At 44.2% G+C, this 20,550-nt stretch overlaps 1 protein-coding gene across 1 annotated transcript in view; it reads right to left on the bottom strand.

Moving 5' to 3' along the window:
- LOC121581360 (ankyrin repeat and BTB/POZ domain-containing protein BTBD11-A) overlaps window positions 1-20,550 on the bottom strand; it is a 301,845-nt gene that overhangs the window by 38,465 nt on the left and 242,830 nt on the right. The window lies entirely within an intron of this gene.

The following is a 20,550-nucleotide window of genomic DNA, read 5'->3' as shown; positions in this document are numbered from 1 at the left end:
CTTTTTATTGCATGACATAAGTATTTGATACATCAGAAAAGCAGAACTTAATATTTGGTACAGAAACCTTTGTTTGCAAGTACAGAGATCATACGTTTCCTGTAGGTCTTGACCAGGTTTGCACACACTGCAGCAGGGATTTTGGCCCACTCCTCCATACAGACCTTCTCCAGATCCTTCAGGTTTCGGGGCTGTCGCTGGGCAATACGGACTTTCAGCTCCCTCCAAAGATTTTCTATTGGGTTCAGTTCTGGAGACTGGCTAGGCCACTCCAGGACCATGATATGCTTCTTACGGAGCCACTCCTTAGTTGCCCTGGCTGTGTGTTTTCGGTCGTTGTCATGCTGGAAGACCCAGCCACGACCCAACTTCAATGTTCTTACTGAGGTAAGGAGGTTGTTGGCCAAGATCTCGCGATACATGGCCCCTTCCATCCTCCCCTCAATATGGTGCAGTCGTCCTATCCCCTTTGCAGAAAAGCATCCCCAAAGAATGATTTTTCCACCTCCATGCTTCACGGTTGGGATGGTGTTCTTGGGGTTGTACTCATCCTTCTTCTTCTTCCAAACACGGCTAGTGGAGTTTAGACCAAAAAGCTCTATTTTTGTCTCATCAGACCACATGACCTTCTCCCATTCCTCCTCTGGTTCATCCAGATGGTCATTGGCAAACTTCAGACGGGCCTGGACATGCGCTGGCTTGAGCAGGGGGACCTGCCTTGCGCTGCAGGATTTTAATCCATGACGGCGTAATGTGTTACTAATGGTTTTCTTTGAGAATGTGGTCCCAGCTCTCTTCAGGTCATTGACCAGGTCCTGCCATGTAGTTCTGGGCTGATCCCTCACCTTCCTCATGATCATTGATGCCCCACGAGGTGAGATCTTGCATGGAGCCCCAGACCGAGGGTGATTGACCGTCATCTTGAACTTCTTCCATTTTCTAATAATTGCGCCAACAGTTGTTGCCTTCTCACCAAGCTGCTTGCCTATTGTCCTGTAGCCCATCCCAGCCTTGTGCAGGTCTACAATTTTAACCCTGATGTCCTTACACAGCGCTCTGGTCTTGGCCATTGTGGAGAGTTTGGAGTCTGTTTGATTGATTGTGTGGACAGGTGTATTTTATACAGGTAATGAGTTCAAACAGGTGCAGTTAATACAGGTAATGAGGGGAGAACAGGAGGGCTTCTTAAAGAAAAACTAACAGGTCTGTGAGAGCCGGAATTCTTACTGGTTGGTTGGTGATCAAATACTTATGTCATGCAATAAAATGCAAATTAATTACTTAAAAATCATACAATGTGATTTTCTGGATTTTTGTTTTAGATTCCGTCTCTCACAGTTGAAGTGTACCTATGATAAAAATGACAGACCTCTTCATGCTTTGTAAGTAGGATAACCTGCAAAATCGGCAGTGTATCAAATACTTGTTCTCCCCACTATATATATATATACATATATATATTATGGAAATTAATTATGTATCATTAAGTCAAAATGTTGGGAAATGTCAAAGGTAAAATATAGTAAACATGATTGACATTTTTATAATCCAGATGTATGTCTAAATAAGGTATATAGTGTGTAACCCTGCTTTAATCAATGTATGTATATTATTTTTTAAGAAAGTGTCTGAGTCACGCCAGCAATATAAAGAGATAAGGGAAAGAGGCCTCAACTGGAAAGCGTACGTAGCTCTTGTAAGAGTAAACAACATGTGTTATTGGACTTTGAAAGATAACGGTGGCGTGACGGTGAAAGATGTTAATCATTTATCTTAGGGGGAGTAACTGTGTATTCTATGTAAGCATGCCTATGCATTTGTATGTGTATAAAAGGAGATCTTTAAGCCAAGGGCAATCGGGTGTTCCATGGAGCAGCTCGGCTTTGTTACGCAATAATAAAGTATAATTTTTGGATTCACAAGCTCCAGTTTCGTGAGAGATATTTTTGAGTTAACTACTTTTGAATCAAATATTTCTACGACATAAATGGCGAGCGTTGCCAGGAGTTGAAAACAGGTCCAGAGACGGTGGACATCTGCGGTTGTGAAACGGCTTGGACGGACCATACAAACAAAAGTGGCCGCTTTTAAAAAGGTAAGCCAAGTTCTTACTTATATAGTATAAAGTTTGTGTGGTTCGATCCGGGGCCCGGCCTCAGCTGCAGAATACCAAGTAAGTCTCTCCAAATTTAAGAACCAGAAAATATGAGACTGGGAGCTTTTGGATTAAAAAATACATGTTAAGGGATAAAAAATAATAAAAAATAAATAAAATAATAATAATAAAAAGCCTCGAGGGTTGCAATACGTAGAAAATAATAAGCGTAGATCTACTCGGTCCGAGTGGGTGGATGGTGTGTTTGGGTCGGTGTGGTTCATTCATTGTGGTTGGGTAGGGTGAGTTATCTGTTTCATTTGGGTTGATCATTCAGTCAGTGTGATTGCATCCGTTTGACTAATTTGACTGTTTTGTTTGACGTGTCTTGTACCCGTCAAATGTCACTTGGTTTGTTTGTCTGGACCGTCTGTTCAGGTCATCTGATTCATTTGTTCGTCCTGCTGGTTATTCTGTTTAAGCCATTGTGATTCAATTGGTTGTGGTTGGGTTGGATGATTCATCTGTCTCATTCAGGGTGCTCATCTGGATGGTCTGATCGATCTGTTTGATCCAGGCTCTGTCGTAGCCGGCCGCGACCGGGAGACCCATGGGGCGGCACACAATTGGCCCAGCGTCGTCCAGGGTAGGGGAGGGAATGGCCGGCAGGGATGTAGCTCAGTTGGTAGAGCATGGCATTTGTAATGCCAGGGTTGTGGGTTCGATTCCAGTATAAAAAAATTAAAATGTATGCACTCACTAACTGTAAGTCGCTCTGGATAAGAGCGTCTGCTAAATGACTAAAATGTAAAATGTAAAATTTGATTGCTCAATTCGTGCATTCAGTCATCGGGGTCGCTCGGCTGCTCATCTGATGCGTCTGGTCGATTAATTTGATTCATCTTGCTGATCACTTTGTCTGGGTCATTTCGGCACGGGCGGCTGTTTATCTGTTTGAACGATCAGATAATAAATAGGTACAAAGTCCTACAGATACCGCTCTAAAGTAAAAAAGGAAGTGCATCTTTAGAGGGCCGCTTAGGTAGGCAGAAATCGTTTGTACTACCGCTTTTTTCTGTGTCAGAAGAAAGGGCCGAATTTACAGGTTGCTTAGGAAAGCGTAAGATAGAAGTCCAGTAAGGGTGTGTCGAGGAAGTGAATCACCTAGAGGGCTATATATGTAGATAGAAATCCTGTATAAAATCGTATTTCTTGTGTCGGGGAAGTGAATCAGAAAGGGTCGATCAGGTAAAAAGTTAGGTAATCGGGAGTAGGTGACGCCAAAAATTGGAGTTAACACCGGTCATCCTGAGTAGGTGAATGGGTTAAACAGCCACTAAGGCTTCAAAATATATAGAAAGAGTTAGATAGAGTAGGTCTGATCATCTCATGTGGATGAGTGGTTTGCTTGGGCTACTGTGAGTCATTTAACTGTCTGATTCATTTGGGCACGGGTGGCTACTCATCTGTATGAATGAGAATAATAAGAAATCCTGCAGATGATAGCTTATTTTCTGTGTTGAGGAGAGAAACTGTATTTGAGGTCTTTTGAAGTTTCTGTCTTTGGTTGAGAAAGGTTGGCGCACCTTTCCTGGACTGTTACTTAAGTGTAACCTGGTAGGAAGGATGCACCCGGTCTCGCACCAGGAGAGGAAGAGTGAATGGTGTTTGAATGCTCATAGGGGTAGAAACACACATATAGCTGAGTGATTTAAAGTTAAGAAAAACACTAGCAAGGGAAAGATTCATGAGGTGTTCCACACAAAAGAAAAGTGGACATCAGGAGATATTATATTATTATTACATAAAGAATATAGCTGAGTGATTTAAAGCTAAGAAAAAACACTAGCAAGGGAAAGATTCATGAGGTGTTCCACACAAAAGAAAAGTGGACATCAGGAGATATTATATTATTATTACATAAAGAGACTGTCAAATGCCCATTAATAATAAATACGTTCTGACCAAACAATAATCAAAGAAGCACAAATAGTTTAACAATAAAAAGGGAATACTAATATAAAAGGATTAAGAAGGATAAATAAATAAATAGGACGAATACTAAAATAGATTAAAAAGGAAGTAAAAAATATAGGCCATAAATATGAATGAAACGGCGGTAGAAATACTGAGTGCTAGGTATCCCTTAGGCAAGGAAGAAAACATCTAGAAAATGGGAGAAACGCACCAGGAAAATGGGCACCAAATGGCCAGAAGGAGGAACATTTGATGTATCGGTGTGTGAGGAAATGGAAACACTGATAAAGAACCATAAAGCAAAAGACAGGAAAGAAGGGAAGCGCCAAAAGAAAGAGGGAAAAAGACGTACTCAACATGTTCAAAATGGAAGGAAAAGGATTGCTAAAGAACATGTGAGAAGCCAGAAACATGTTGAGAAAAGATGATGAGAAAACAAACAAAAAGAAAGCAGATTGGTCTGTGGGACCTCCACCATACAGTGAGGGGAAAAAGTATTTGATCCCCTGCTGATTTTGTACGTTTGCCCACTGACAAAGAAAGGATCAGTCTATAATTTTAATGGTAGGTTTATTTGAAAAGTGAGAGACAGAATAACAACAACAAAAATCCAGAAAAACGCATGTCAAAAATGTTATAAATTGATTTGCATTTTAATGAGGGAAATAAGTATTTGACCCCCTGTAAATCAGAAAGATTTCTGGCTCCCATGTGTCTTTTATACAGGTAACGAGCTGAGATTAGGAGCACACTCTTAAAGGGAGTGCTCCTAATCTCAGCTTGTTACCTGTATAAAAGACACCTGTCCACAGAAGCAATCAATCAATCAGATTCCAAACTCTCCACCATGGCCAAGACCAAAGAGCTCTCCAAGAATGTCAGGGACAAGATTGTAGACCTACACAAGGCTGGAATGGGCTACAAGACCATCGCTAAGCAGCTTGGTGAGAAGGTGACAACAGCTGGTGCGATTATTCGCAAATGGAAGAAACACAAAATAACTGTCAATCTCCCTCAGCCTGGGGCTCCATGCAATGTCTCACCTCGTGGAGTTGCAATTATCATTAGAACAGTGAGGAATCAGCCCAGAACTACACAGGAGGATCTTGTCAATGATCTCAAGGCAACTGGGACCATAGTCACCAAGAAAACAATTGGTAACACACTACGCCGTGAAGGACTGAAATCCTGCAGCGCCCGCAAGGTCCCCCTGCTCAAGAAAGCACATATACAGGCCCATCTGAAGTTTGCCAATGAACATCTGAATGATTCAGAGGAGAACTGGATAAAAGTGTTGTGGTCAGATGAGACCAAAATGGAGCTTTTTGGCATCAACTCAACTCGCCGTGTTTGGAGGAGGAGGAATGCTGCCTATGACCCCAAGAACACCATCCCCACCATCAAACATGGAGGTGGAAACATTATGCTTTGGGGGTGTTTTTCTGCTAAGGGGACAGGACAACTTCACCACATCACAGGGACGATGGACGGGGCCATGTACCGTTAAATCTTGGGTGAGAACCTCCTTCCCTCAGCCAGGGCATTGAAAATGGGTCATGGATGGGTATTCCAGCATGACAATGGCCCAAAAGACACGGCCAAGGCAACAAAGGAGTGGCTCAAGAAGCAGCACATTAAGGTCCTGGAGTGGCCTAGCCAGTCTCCAGACCTTAATCCCATAGAAAATCTGTGGAGGGAGCTGAAGGTTTGAGTTGCCAAACGTCAGCCTCGAAACCTTAATGACTTGGAGAAGATCTGCAAAGAGGAGTGGGACAAAATCCCTCCTGAGATGTGTGCAAACCTGGTGGCCAACTACAAGAAACGTCTGACCTCTGTGATTGCCAACAAGGGTTTTGCCACCAAGTACTAAGTCATGTTTTGCAGAGGGGTCAAATACTTATTTCCCTCATTAAAATGCAAATCAATTCATAACATTTTTGACATGCATTTTTCTGGATTTTTTTGTTGTTATTCTGTCTCTCACTGTTCAAATAAACCTACCATTAAAATTATAGACTGATCATGTCTTTGTCAGTGGGCAAACGTACAAAATCAGCAGGGGATCAAATACCTTTCCCCCTGTTGGTGGACAATATCCCCAAGTGTCCGGAGTAGTATCAATTAAAGGAGAAATAGAAATGGAAGAAGAAAGACTTTGTTTACATCCTCCCAAAGGATGGAAAAAGACTCAAAGAAAACTGAAGGAATCAAGCGAAGGGCAGAAATCAAGCCAAACAGATTGGACTGCTATGGAGAGCTGAGGGAAGCATTGGGAAGAATGAAAGTGACGAAGAGAGATGATGGAGAACTCTCAGATGAAGAAATGGCAGAAATTGAAGCAACAAACGAACTAATAGAGAAATAAATGGACAGGATGAGGAGAATATTGAGAGAAAAGGAAGATATAGAGAGGGAGCAGAGTGAGGTAAGACAGCGGACAGGCAGAGAGCTAGAGGAGGAAGAAGGAGCAGCAGCTGAAATATGGGGAGATTGCAATCAAGGCGTAAGGGAAGAAAGGTTGCGGAATAGGAGAACATTGAGAAGACCTGAAAAATACAAGGGACAATATCCAATTCTAATAAAAGGTACCCAGGCTCACTATGTTCCGAGATCACAGGACCTGGAAGGATTGGTTGCCCGTCTGCCAGATTTGCATGATGGGGCAGGAAAATGGATAAGAATTTTTGAGGAACAAACCATGGGGAAACTGCTGGCTGTGGGGGATCTGAAGGCAAGGGTGATTAGAAAGGCAAAAATTGAGGATATACTGGGGAACAGTGACCTGAGGAGAGAAGTGAGTGACCCACAAGGAGATGGGATGGACTTTGATTCACACCGCCCTGAAGTCTGGCGAGCACTGAGACTGGAATATCCGGCAAGAATTGACCCCAAGTCACTGAAAGGGGGGACACTGGGAGAAACTGAGAATCCAGCTGCCTATCTACATGAACAGATGAAACGATGGAGACTGGAGACAGAACGAGATCCAGAGGGGGACCCACTGATGACAACTCTATTCCGAAACTCAATAATAGAGGCCATGCCCCAACCAGTGAGAAGCAGGCTGGAGGATGTGGTGGGACTAACCTCAAAGACAAACAAAGAATTCTGTGACCATGTGATACATGCAGTAGAAAAACACAGAAAGGATGAACAGAGACTTATAAAGCAGGGGAGAGAGATTCAGAGGAAGTTGACTCAACTAAATTTGGAAGAACTGACAAACAGAGGGAAAAAGAAAATCCAGGCCCCAGTAACAGCACCTATGACTAAAACAGGAATGGTGGCTGCAGTCACTCCAGGAGGGCCATATCCGCCTCCTGCACCACAGGCCCAAGTACAACCCACATCACCAGTAGTGAATGTGTATGCACAACAACCCCGACGATGGAATAATAACAATAAACAGCAAAAATCTCAGCAAAACAATCAAAAAGGAGGAAATTGGGGCCCACAAGGGCCACCTGGAATTTGCTGGGGATGCCAACAGCCAGGGCATATCAGACGAAACTGCCTCACAAACCCCTGGCAACAGCAGGGGGGAACAGCAACCAAAATAATTGGAAGCAAACTGACGGCTGGCAACAAAATCAGCAACAAATCCAAGGTCCTGTGAATCCATGGGCAGGGCCTAATCAGGGGTAGTAGGGGTGCCCAGAGAATCCTACAGCGGAGGGTCAGTTTTCAGTACTAACTACGCGAGCTTATCAAGAGCCTATGCTGCAGGTTCAAATAGAGAACAGAGGCACACCCATGATGGTCGACACTGGAGCCACTTACACCTGTCTAAGTCCAAATTATGCCTCTCACCTCCCCATGTCTGGCAAATATGCCAAAACTGTAGGATTCTCGGGACAAACACAGTTAATTCCAATGACAGCTCCAGTTCGCCTAATAGCGGATGACAAATCCGCAACCCTTCCTATATTTGTATCACAACACTATGAAAAAATTGGTATACAAATTCGATGTTCCTCTGAAGGGGTAATTGTAGACAAGGCAGGGTTAAACTTACAAATGGTAATGAAGCAGGATACATCAATTGTTTATTGGTTAGGGAATATTGAGACAGATGTAGATAAGGTAGTCAGGAAATGGGGAAGGTTTATTCAGGCTCAGATACCAGAGGCAGAAAGAGGAAAGTCAGAATATCATTGCACCATGCAATATGATCCTTATCGTGATGATCTCTTAGAACAACTGTGGTTGTTAAATGCAAATGGGAAATCGGTACCAATAATGTCTCAGTACATAATTATAGGAAAACAAGGAGCAGCAATGGAGGTGACGGACATGGACGGATCAGACTTTGTGGCAAAATGGTACAATGTTTCTGAAGCTGCCCCACACATTACCTTGCTGGTGAACAAGGGAATGGAGGCAAAGGATTTGGGCCCCATGATGAAGCGAGCAAAAACAATTCAATGGAACAAGACAGATAACCCATTGATTTATCACTCAAAAGATAAAGCTTTCATCAAGATACACCATACCACAGTAATGACTGGGGACCCAAGGGAAGTGGAAGTTACATCCCAACAGCTAGCACAGCTAGGGGAAGCAAAATAATTAGAAATCCAGCACAGAAAGGAAATGGAGAAAAACATACCTCACGAGGTATGGTCACAACATGATACAGATGTTGGATTGGTAAAATCAGCATGTCCTGTGTTCATCAAAACAAAGCCAGATGTCAAGCCCCCTTGGAGGGCTCAATACCATATGAAACCTGAAGCAGAAGAGGGTATCAACGTCACAATCGAAGGACTGATAAAAGCAGGAGTACTGATAGAAACACAAAGTTGTTGTAACACACCTTTATTGCCGGTCCTTAAAGCAGATGGGAGGCTGGTACATGACTTAAGGGCCATAAATGACATAGTACAAGATTGGCCTGCTGATGTTCCAAACCCTCATACGCTACTCACCAATGTTCCCCCAGAAGCCAAGTACTTCACAGTGATTGACCTATGTGGAGCATTTTTTAGTGTGCCCCTGGCAGAAGAGTGCAGACACTTGTTTGCATTTACCTACAAAGGTAAACAGTACACATATACTCGGACGCCACAGGGATTTAAGCATTCTCCGCATGTGTTTAATCAGGTGTTAAGAACAGACCAAGAAGATCTAATACTAGAAGGAACATTGATCCAGTATGTGGATGATCTGTTGATCTGCGCTCCCTCCTTAGAACAATGCCATACTGATTCTATGAAGATTTTAAAGCGAATGGCAGAAGGAGGACACAAGGTGTCAAAAACGAAACTTCAGTACTGCCAATCTCAAGTTGAATATCTAGGAAGAACAATTGCACATGGGACAAAGGCAATAGCCCCAGGACAACTGGAAGGAATCAGCAAGGCACCGCTCCCTCAAACAGTTGCTCAGATGATGACGTTCCTAGGGATGACTGGATTCAGCTCAGACTGGATAGAGGAGTATGCGGTTAAATCTGCTCCTCTGCGAGAAATCATGAAAGAAGCAGGACAACTACACCTTAGAGCAAGCCTGGAATGGAACAGTGATGCATTGACTGCATTTGAAACAATGAAGAAGGAAATGCAGTCAGCTCCGGCACTAGCAGCCCCAGATTACACAAAACCATTCTTGTTGTATGTGGCAAACAGATGTGATAAGTATGCGACGGCGGTACTTATGCAAGAGACGTGCAGTGGAAGACGAAAACAACCCATTGCTTATTATAGTTCTAAACTAGATTCTGTTGCTCAGGGATATCCACCCTGCTATCAAGATTTAGCTGCATTACAATATGCATATGACAAAGCGTCCACAATTACTATGGAATACCCGGTAACAATACATACACACCATAAAATAGTGGAACTGATAGAAAAAGGAAAGTTTGTTCTTACCAATGCTAGAACTTTAGAATAAATGACTCTACTGACCTATCCAGATGTTTCCATTAAACGATGCAAAACAATAAATACAGCTGAAAGAATCCCTTTGGAGTTTGAGGGACAAGCACATGACTGTGTAGCAGACTCATTGACATTTACTCGATTAAGACCAGACTTGGAGTCAACCCCATTGTCCAGTGTGGGGGAAGAGTGCATAGAAGAGTATTTTGTGGATGGATCCTGTTATAAGGATCATGTGGGAAATCATGCAGGCTATGCAGTAGTACAAAAGCAAGGAGAAGATTTTAAAGAGGTAATAGCAGAATATTGTCCTCAGCCATGCTCAGCTCAGTTAGCTGAACTAAAAGCACTTACTGCAGCTTGCATCCTGGGTAAACGGAAAACAGTTATTAGCTATACTGATTCAGCATATGCACATGGGGTGTGTCATTTATTTGGGGCAGTCTGGAAGCAGCGAGGGTTCAGGAAAAGCGATGGTACACCCATACAACACCACGAGCAGATTGTGGAATTAATGACGGCGTTAATGTATCCCACTAAATTGCCGATAGTAAAATGTCAGGTGCATAGGAAAGGAAAATAATTTATAACCAAAGGAAACAATGCAGCTGATGAAGCTGCAAGGAAGGCATCTAGATGCACCGTCTCAGTGTTAACAGCACCAATGGTCATTATTGAATCCATACCACAACCAGACGATATAATAAGGATGCAGGAAAGGGCAGGACCTAATGAACAGACTATGTGGCACCAAAGAGGGGCCACCAAAGATGTAAAGGGATTATGGAGGTCTCATGAAGGAACCATAGTAGCACCTAGTGTGTTGCTCAACTTACTGATAACTGATGTGCATGGTTTTGACCATTGCGCAAGGGGGGAGATAATAAGGAAAATTAAAAAGCAAGGATACTGGTCTCCATACCTACAGGCAACAATAGATGAGGCATTAGCAAGATGTAAGGTGTGTGCACAAAACAATGTAATGAAAGGAATAACAACGCCTATAGGGCACATACCAGTTCCTGAAGGACAATTTCGATATTTAGTCATGGACTATGTAGATATGATAAAAAAGGTGAATGGCAAAAGGTACATGCTAGTGATCATAGATAGATTCAGTAGATGGGTAGAAGCGGTACCATCAGCAGATCTAGGATCAGGGACAGTAATCACATTTCTAACTAGTAGAGTAATACCCAGATTTGGAATACCAACAGAAATCAGTTCAGACAATGGATCAGCATTTATTCAGAAAACAGTGAAGCAAGTACTACAGCAGTTAAGGATCAAGCAAAGACTAGGGTGTGTGTATCATCCGCAATCTCAGGGGATTGTTGAGAGGATTAATGCGAACCTCAAGGCTAAACTGAATAAAATCTGTGCCAGTGCAAAGCTCAATTGGGTGGATGCACTACCACTAGCTTTGATGAGTTATCGCATGCAAACTAACAGAACAACCCTCGTTGGAACAATTAGAGATGGAGCTTAAAGCATATGTAAGACAACTAACTGCTATACATAAAGTGATCTATCTCCAGGAAAAAAGGCGAGAACCGGAACCCGGACCAGAGGAGCCAGGGCCGGTGATTCCAGGAGACCGAGTCTACATCTGAGTGTTTCACAGAAAGTGGAACGAGCCCAGGAGAGAAGGACCATACAAGGTGATCCGAGCAACGCCCACGGCGATACAGGTGGAAGGAAGCACGACGTGGTACCATCTGAACCACTGCACCAGGGTCCCGAAGAGAACCGGTCTGCCGTCAGCGAGCCATGAGGAAGCGGAGGATGTCGAGGCACCAGATGGAGTCCAAGAAGAAGAAGCAAGCACGAGTCCAAGTGCCAACGTCGAAGGACAGCAGGCACTCCCTCCTGAAAATCTGGAGAGTCGGGAGGTGGGGCCTGATGATTTGGGGAATACTGCTGATAGGATACCTGTCCTGGCAGATACCCCAAGCACAAGCAAAAACCGAGGTAATAGGGGAACAACAGGTGATGGAGAGGAAAGTGACTTTACTACCACTGAGAGAGGTGACTTCCCCACCATTGAAGAAAGAGACTCCCCTGTCATTGAGGCAAGTGACTTTCCCACAATTGACTTCTCTGCCCTCTCATCGTCCCCAACAATTTAAGAACTGTGGAATTGCTCTAGCGGTAATAGCAGTTAATCTAGGAGAGATGGTAGTGAGTCTGCCTACAACTATACAATATTCTAGAGACAGCCTTACTGAGCCAGGAAGAATTGTTGTTGTGAATAAAGAACAAGTATCATACACAGGATGGCCTAGATTGGGGAAATGTCAGATTGAAGGATATGCAATGTTTAAAATAAAATGCCTAAAAAATAATTGTGTAGAAGTTGAGCTAAAAGGGAATGGACATGGAAAAATGTTGCATATAAAACAAGCCAAACATCTCATGATTTCATCAGTATTTAAGAAATTGGTTCCTGAAGCTAAAATAAGAGATAGAATAAAAAAGCATGTACCTTTGGAAATAGCTCGAACCAGTATTTCTATTCCAGCCCAAGTACTGACAGCTACAGAAACTCAAAAATCATTTTCAATACGAAGGATAAAACCTCTGCCAGAAAAATCACTTTGTGGGTGGGCTAATCATCAAACAAGAGGAGAAGCAATCTGGGATGAATATGGCTGCCAAATAGAAATTAACAAAGGAGACACTAGTTGGGAAATTAGCTTAAAGGAATTGACTCAAGAAAATAATGCAAAGTACATATTGGAAATAGTTAGCACTAAAGGGTCAGAAGGGAATAGTATAACAACAATGGACATTGATCCTATTTCCAAACACCAATCTAGACAGGAAGAAGAACCTGGAATAGTTAATGTAACTATGACCACTACCCAAGGACCACTAATTACTATAGCAGTTGAACCAACAAAGACAGGATTAGAAGAAAAAAAAAGGAACAACTGGGTATGGGATTTTTTTACTAATTGGGAAAATCAGGAAAATAGACAATCTACCTCAGCCCCAACAATAGTACCGGAAATAATGAAAGCACCAACAAAATTAGGAAGGCTATGGGAGGGAGCAATGCAAAATGATTGGTACAAATGGGCAGAATATTCAGCTAAAACAATTAATAGAAAAACGAGTTGTTTAGTATGTGCTCCTTCTCCATTAAAATAATTGATAGTAATACCAAATCCACACAGTTACAAGGAATGTGCTAACTTTAAACGAAGCTATTGTCATCTTAAAAGAGGATAAAGACCCTACTGTCCTGCAGAGTGTTTATCATTTTTGGGAAATCCCTATCATTCCGGATTCTATAATCAACCAGGATGGGGGAGTGGTGTAAAAAATTAGATATGAGAATAGAACCCAGAAAAATGGAAGCACCAGAAAAATATTGTATAGATTATAATCAAGATTATGAATGCTACAACAAAACGGATGGGGAGCATGATTTGGGCAAATTTAAGGGAAAGTGTGAGACCACATGGCACCTAAGTAGTGATAACATGTCCTGGAATGCAGATACCCCCCACAGAGCAGTATATCAGGCAGCAGGATCAAGTACTGGAGTAATCGCTACTAATGGAGGGCCTGGTGAGAAGCAAACACTGGCAATGCCATTAATTTCTCCTTATGAGGATCAATCGGTGGCAGTGGCAGATTTATTTTGGGTATGTGGAGAACAAATAATTAGAGCTACTTTGCCTAGGGGATGGAAGGGAATATGTGCTAGAGTACAAATGCTTCAGGAGGGGGAGGTAGACAAAACAACAAATAGGGACGCACAGAATAGTAATAAAAGGATAAAAAGAGCATATGAACATGACCCCAATGTATATTTAGATGCAATAGGTCAACCCAGAGGAATTCCAAATGAATATAAGGCAAGAGATGAAATTAAAGCAGGATTAGAATCAATATTTGTCTGGATTTCACCCAACAAAAACCTAGAATGGATCAATTATATTTATTATAATCAACATAGGTTTATTAATTACACAGATTCTGCATTATCAGCTTTAGGAGAGCAAGTACAGGCTACTAGTAGAATGGCATGGCAGAATAGGCAGGCTTTAAACTGGCTATTAGCAGAGAAAGGTGGAGTTTGTGTTATGTTTGGAGATTAATGTTGTACTTTTATCCCCAATAACACTGCCCCGGATGGTTCATTCACTGAAGCAATGACTAAGCTCAAATGACTACGGAAAGAGGTTAAGGACAATGCTGGGCATGATGCTCATGTTTGGGACTGGATGGACTTAACTCTGGGAAAATGGGGTGCAACGCTTACAAAAATGGGAATAATGATAGGTATATAATTAGTAGTGATGGGAATAGTGTTTTGTTGTTTACTACCTCTGTTAAAATCACTTTTGACTCAAACCACAGTAAAACAAATGACTGTACAGACCATTGTTCCTAGTTCAGCCAAAGAAATACACCCAGTTCAGGGAGCTCCAGGACAGTATGTTAATGAATATGGGAAACCTTGTAATGTTAAAGGAGGATCAATGGACTGTCCATTTGGGAATCCTGAATGTCTGTATGGTGTTGTTCCTGGGGGAGGATGGGCCTGCCATGGTTACAAAGCCCAACAGGAAAACTTGGAGGTTAATGTAGAGGAAAACCTTTCAGACTTGTATCCAATACCTGACTGGGCTCTGGGTCCTCATCAGGATGGGTCAAACAATGAGGAAGATATATTGGTTTAAATAAATGCATATAAAATGTAACCACATATGGCAAGGCTAAGAATAAGTAAATGCACAGGCTTACATTCATTTAAAATTAATTTTTGAATTATTGGGACTTTATTGGAAGTCCCAAAGGGGGGAATATATGGAAATAAATGATGTATCATTAAGGCAAAATGTTGGGAAATGTCAAACGTAAAATATAGTAAACATGATTGACATTTTTATAATCCAGATGTATGTCTAAATAAGGAATATAGCCAATACAGTGTGTAACCATGCTTTAATCAATGTATGTAGCGCACGTAGCTCTTGTAAGAGTAAACAACATGTGTTATTGGAATTTGAAAGATAACGGTGGCGTGACGGTGAAAGATGTTAATCATTTATCTTAGGGGGAGTAACTGTATATTCTATGTAAGCATGACTATGCATTTGTATGTGTATAAAAGGAGATCTTTAAGCCAAGGGCAAGCGGGTGTTCCATGGAGCAGATCGGCTTTGTTACGCAATAATAAAGTCTAATTTTTGGATTCACAAGCTCCAGTTTCTTGAGAGATATTTTTGAGTTAACTACTTTTGAATCAAATATTTCTACGACAGTATATGTATGTATATATGTATATAAACAGTTGAAGTCAACAGTTTACATACACCTTAGCCAAATACATTTAAATTCAGTTTTCCACAATTCCTGACATTTAATCCTAGTACTAATTTCCTGTCTTAGGTCAGTTAGGATCACCACTTTATTTTAAGAATGTGAAATGTCAGAATAATAGTAAAGAGAATGTTTTATTTCAGCTTTTATTTCTTTCATCACATTCCCAGTGGGTCAGAAGTTTACATACACTCAGTTAGTATTTGGTAGCATTGCCTTTAAATTGTTTAACTTGGGTCAAACATTTCGGGTAGCCTTCCACAAGCTTCCCACAATAAGTTGGGTGAATTTTGGCCCATTCCTCCTGACAGAGATAGTGTAACTGAGTCAGGTTTGTAGGCCTCCATGCTCACACATGCTTTTTCAGTTCTGCCCACACATTTTCTATAGGATTGAGGTCAGGGCTTTGTGATGGCCACTCCAATACCTTGACTTTGTTGTTCTTAAGCCATTCTGCCACAACTTTGGAAGTATGCTTGGGGTCATTGTCCATTTGGAAGACCCATTTGCGACCAATCTTTAACTTCCTGACTGATGTCTTGAGATGTTGCTTCAATATATCCACATCATTTTCCTTCTTCATGATGCCATCTATTTTGTGAAGTGCACCAGTCCCTCCTGCAGCAAAGCACCCCCACAGCATGATGCTGCCACCCCCGTGCTTCACGGTTGGGATGGTGTTCTTCGGCTTGCAAGCAACCCCCTTTTCCCTCCAAACATAACGATGGTAATTATGGCCAAACAGTTCTATTTTTGTTTCATCAGACAAGAGGACATTTCTCCAAAAAGTACGATCTTTGTCCCCATGAGCAGTTGCAAACCGTAGTCTGGCTTTTTTATGGCGGTTTTGGTGCAGTGGCTTCTTCCTTGCTGAGCGGCCTTTCAGGTTATGTCGATATAGGACTCGTTTTACTGTGGATATAGACACTTTTGTACCTGTTTCCTCCAGCATCTTCACAAGGTCCTTCGCTGTTGTTCTGGGATTGATTTGCACTTTTCGCACCAAAGTACATTCATCTCTAGGAGACAGAACGCGTCTCCATCCTTAGCGGTTGACGACTGCATGGTGTTTATACTTGAGTACTATTGTTTGTACAGATGAACGTGGTACTTTCAGGCGTTTGGAAATTGCTCCCAAGGATGAACTAGACTTGTGGAGGTCTACAATTTTTTTCTGAGATCTTGGCTGATTTATTTTCATTTTCCCATGATGTTAAGCAAAGAGGCACTGAGTTTGAAGGTAAACCTTGAAATACATCCACTGGTACACCTCCAATTGACTCAAATGATGTCAACTAGCCTATCAGAAGCTTCTAAAGCCATGACATCATTTTCTGGATTTTTCCAAGCTGTTTAAAGGCACAGTCAACTTAGTGTATGTAAACTTCTGACCCACTGGAATTGTGATACAGTTAATTATAAGTGAAATAATCTGTCTGTAAACAATTGTTGGAAAAATTACTTGTGTCATGCACAAAGTAGATGTCCTAACTGACTTGCCAAAACTATAGTTTGTTAACAAGACATTTGTGGAGTGGTTGAAAAACAAGTTTTAATGACTCCAACCTAAGTGTATGTAAACTTCCATCTTCAACTGTATATATTAGTACATATGAAGTGGGTAAAACAGTATGCAAATACTATTAAAGTGAGCAGTGTTCCATGTCTATGTACATAGGCAGCATCCTCTAAGGTGCAGGGTTGAGTAACCGGGTGGTAGCTGGCTAGTGACAGTGAGTAAAGTTCAGGGCAGGGTACTGGGTGGGGGCCGGCTAGTGGTGACCATTTAACAGTCTGAAGGCCTTGAGATAGAAGCTGTTTTTCACTCTCTCGGTCCCAGCTTTGATGCACCTGTACTGACCTCCTCTTTTGCATTGTAGCGGGATGAACAGGCCGTGGCTCAGGTGGCTGAGGTCCTTGATGATGTTCTTGGCCTTCCTGTAGATGTCCTGGAGGGCAAGCAGTGTGCCCCCGGTGTTGCGTTGGGCAGACCGCACCACCCTCTGGAGAGCCCTGCGGTTGAGAGGGAGTGCAGTTGCCGTACCAGGCGGTGATCCAGCCCAACAGGATGCTCTCAATGGTGCATCTGTAAAAGTTTGTGAGTGTCTTAGGAGCCAAGCTGAATTTCTTTACCCTCCTGAGGTTGAAGAGGCTCTGTTGTGCCTCGTTCACCATATTGTCAGTGATGTGTATGCTGAGGAACTTGAAGCTTTTCACCTTCTCCGCTGTGGCTGTGTCGGTGTGGATGGGGGTGTGCTCCCTCTGCTGTCTCCTGAAGTCCACAATCAGCTCCTTCATTTTGTTGACGTTGAGGGAGAGGTTATTTACCTGACACCACTCAACCAGGGCCCTCACCTCCTCCCTGTAGGTGGTCTCATCGTTGTTGGTAATCAGGCCTACCACTGTGGTGTCGTCTGCAAACTTGATGATTGAGTTGGAGACGTGTGTGGCCACGCAGTCATGGGTGAACAGGGAGCACAGGAGGAGGCTGAGCACGCACCATTGTGGGACCCCTTTGTTGAGGATCAGCGTAGTGGAGGTGTTATTGCCTACCTTCACCACCTGGGGACAGGCCATCAGGAAGTCCAGGACTCAGTTCCACAGGGCGGGGTTCAGACCCAGGACCCCGAGTGTCACGGTTTCGGCCGAGGCTGCTCCGCCTCCTTGTTCGGGCAGGTTTCGGCGGTCGTCGTCCCCGGAGTACTAGCTGCCACCGATCTATGTTTCCTGTTCGTTTGGTTTTGTCTTGATGTTGTACACCTGTGTCTAGTTAGTCCTAATTAGTGTCCTATTTAGTTCTCGTTGTGTGTGTATGGTGTTGTGTGTGATTGCTCTTCTGTTTTGGTGTTCTGAGCTACGTACTTCCCTCCGTTGTTTGGAGAGGTTTTCGCACATGTTAGTGCACCTTTTGTTTGACGCCTGTGTGCGCCTTTATTTCGCCTCCGGGCTTATTGTGCTCGCTTACTACGTGAATAATTCACTAAAGTATTTTGGACTTAGCTTCTGCGTCCTGCGCTTGATTCCTGCACCACACCCACCTTCAGCACCCCTGACAGAATCACACACCTTTAATAATGGAATCAGCAGGAGCAACAGTCACGCCTGAGTCGCTGGAGGAGCATGTCCGCGGCCAGGATGACCAGATACGACAACTGGGGACCGCTCTACAGGACGTCATCAACACCCTGCACCGATGGGAGTCCAGAGGGGTACCCACACCTCCACCTACCCTGCCACCCCCATCGGCCGGTCCACCAGTCCCAGGTCCGGAACCCAGTGGGATTCGGCTCTCGCTCCCGAGGGCGTATGACGGAACAGCTGCCGGGTGTCAGGGGTTCCTCCTGCAGGTGGAGCTCTACCTGGCCACTGTACACCCGGTGCCCTCGGGACACGAGAGCGTTTCCGCCCTCATCTCCTGTCTCACGGGCAAGGCGTTGGAATGGGCCAACGCCGAGTGGAGGAGGATGGACACCACCACCATCTCCTACGCCGAGTTCTCCCATCGCTTCAAGGCCGTGTTCGACCATCCACCTGAGGGCAAAGCGGCGGGGGAGCGTCTTATTCCACCTGAGACAGGGGAGGAGGAGCGCACAGGCGTTCGCGCTGGAGTTCCGGACTCTAGCGGCAGACGCAGGGTGGAATGAACGGGCCCTCATCGACCATTTTCGATGTAGCCTACGGGAGGACGTTCAACGTGAGTTGGCCTGCAGGGACACCAATTTCACCTTCGACCAGTTGGTCGATATGTCCATCCGTCTGGACACCCTGCTGGCCACCCGTGGACGTCCTGAGTGGGGTCCGTCCATTCCACCCTCCGGCACCTCCGAGCCGAGCCCTATGGAGCTCGGGGGTGCTGGCGCTAGAGAAAGGAAGAGGAGGAGCCCGAGGGGGCCTGTCCCCTGCACCAAGTGCGGTCGTGGAGGGCACACTGCGGCCAGGTGCTGGGGAGGGTTCCCCGAGGGAGGAGACAACAGGCCACGCACTGGGGAGCCTTCCCAGGTGAGTAGACGCCCCACTTACCCAGAGCTCTCTGTTGCGCACTTTTGTATACTTGTTTGTTTCCCACAGGTTGCACCTCATTCCCAGCATAAGGCGCTAGTAGATTCAGGCGCAGCTGGGAATTTTGTTGATCGGAAGTTTTGTTTAGATTTAGGGATCCCTCTCCTACCTGTTGACAAGCCTTTTCCCATTCATGCTTTAGATAGCCGCCCGTTGGGGTCGGGGTTGATTAGGGAAGTCACAGCGCCACTTAGGATGTGTGCGCAGGGGGGTCATGAGGAGACTATACAGTTGTATCTGATCGACTCTCCTGCGTACCCGGTGGTGCTGGGAATTCCCTGGTTACACCCATAACCCTGCTATTTCGTGGCAACAGAGGGCTCTCAATGGGTGGTCTGCTCAGTGTGAGGGGCGATGTCTGGGTGTTTCCGTAGGGGCGACTTCGGTGGAAAGTCCAAACCAAGTGCCCGCACTGCACATTCCGCCAGAATATGGGGATTTAGCTCTCCTGTTTAGTAAAGCTAGGGCGACGCAGTTGCCTCCTCATAGACAGGGGGATTGTGCGATTGATCTCCAGGCAGGAGCAGCGCTCCCACGGAGCCACGTGTATCCCTTGTCTCAAGAGGAGAGAAAAGCTATGGAAACTTACTTAGCCAAATCTTTGAGACAGGGATACATACGGCCCTCCACTTCTCCCGCCTCCTCAAGCTTCTTTTTTGTGAAGAAAAAAGATGGAGGGTTGCGCCCGTGCATCGATTACCGTGGTCTCAATCAGATTACTGTGAAATACAGTTATCCACTCCCTCTGATTGCGACCATGACGGAGTCATTGCATGGAGCGCGGTTTTTCACAAAACTGGATCTCAGGAGCGCGTATAACTTGGTGCGCATTAGGGAGGGCGACGAATGGAAAACAGCGTTTAGTACCACGTCAGGTCATTTCGAGTATCTCGTCATGCCATATGGGTTGATGAATGCTCCATCAGTCTTCCAATCCTTCGTAGATGACATTTTCCGGGATATGCAGGGGCAAGGGGTGGTCGTGTACATTGATGACATTCTAGTGTACTCGTCTACCCGAGCCGAGCATATAGCCCTGGTGCGTCGTGTATTGAAGAGGCTGTTGGAGCACGACCTATATGTCAAGGCAGAGAAATGTCTGTTTTTCCAGGAGTCGGTCTCCTTTTTGGGCTATCGGTTGTCCGCGTCAGGGGTGAGAATGGATGTGGATCGTGTGTCAGCTGTGCGTAATTGGCAAAC

This window comes from Coregonus clupeaformis, chromosome 14 (assembly GCF_020615455.1).
Source record: "Coregonus clupeaformis isolate EN_2021a chromosome 14, ASM2061545v1, whole genome shotgun sequence".
NCBI classification, from domain to species: domain Eukaryota; kingdom Metazoa; phylum Chordata; class Actinopteri; order Salmoniformes; family Salmonidae; genus Coregonus; species Coregonus clupeaformis.
The sequence above is the reverse complement of the archived record's forward strand: the minus strand, read 5'-3'. Positions and strand labels throughout refer to the sequence as shown.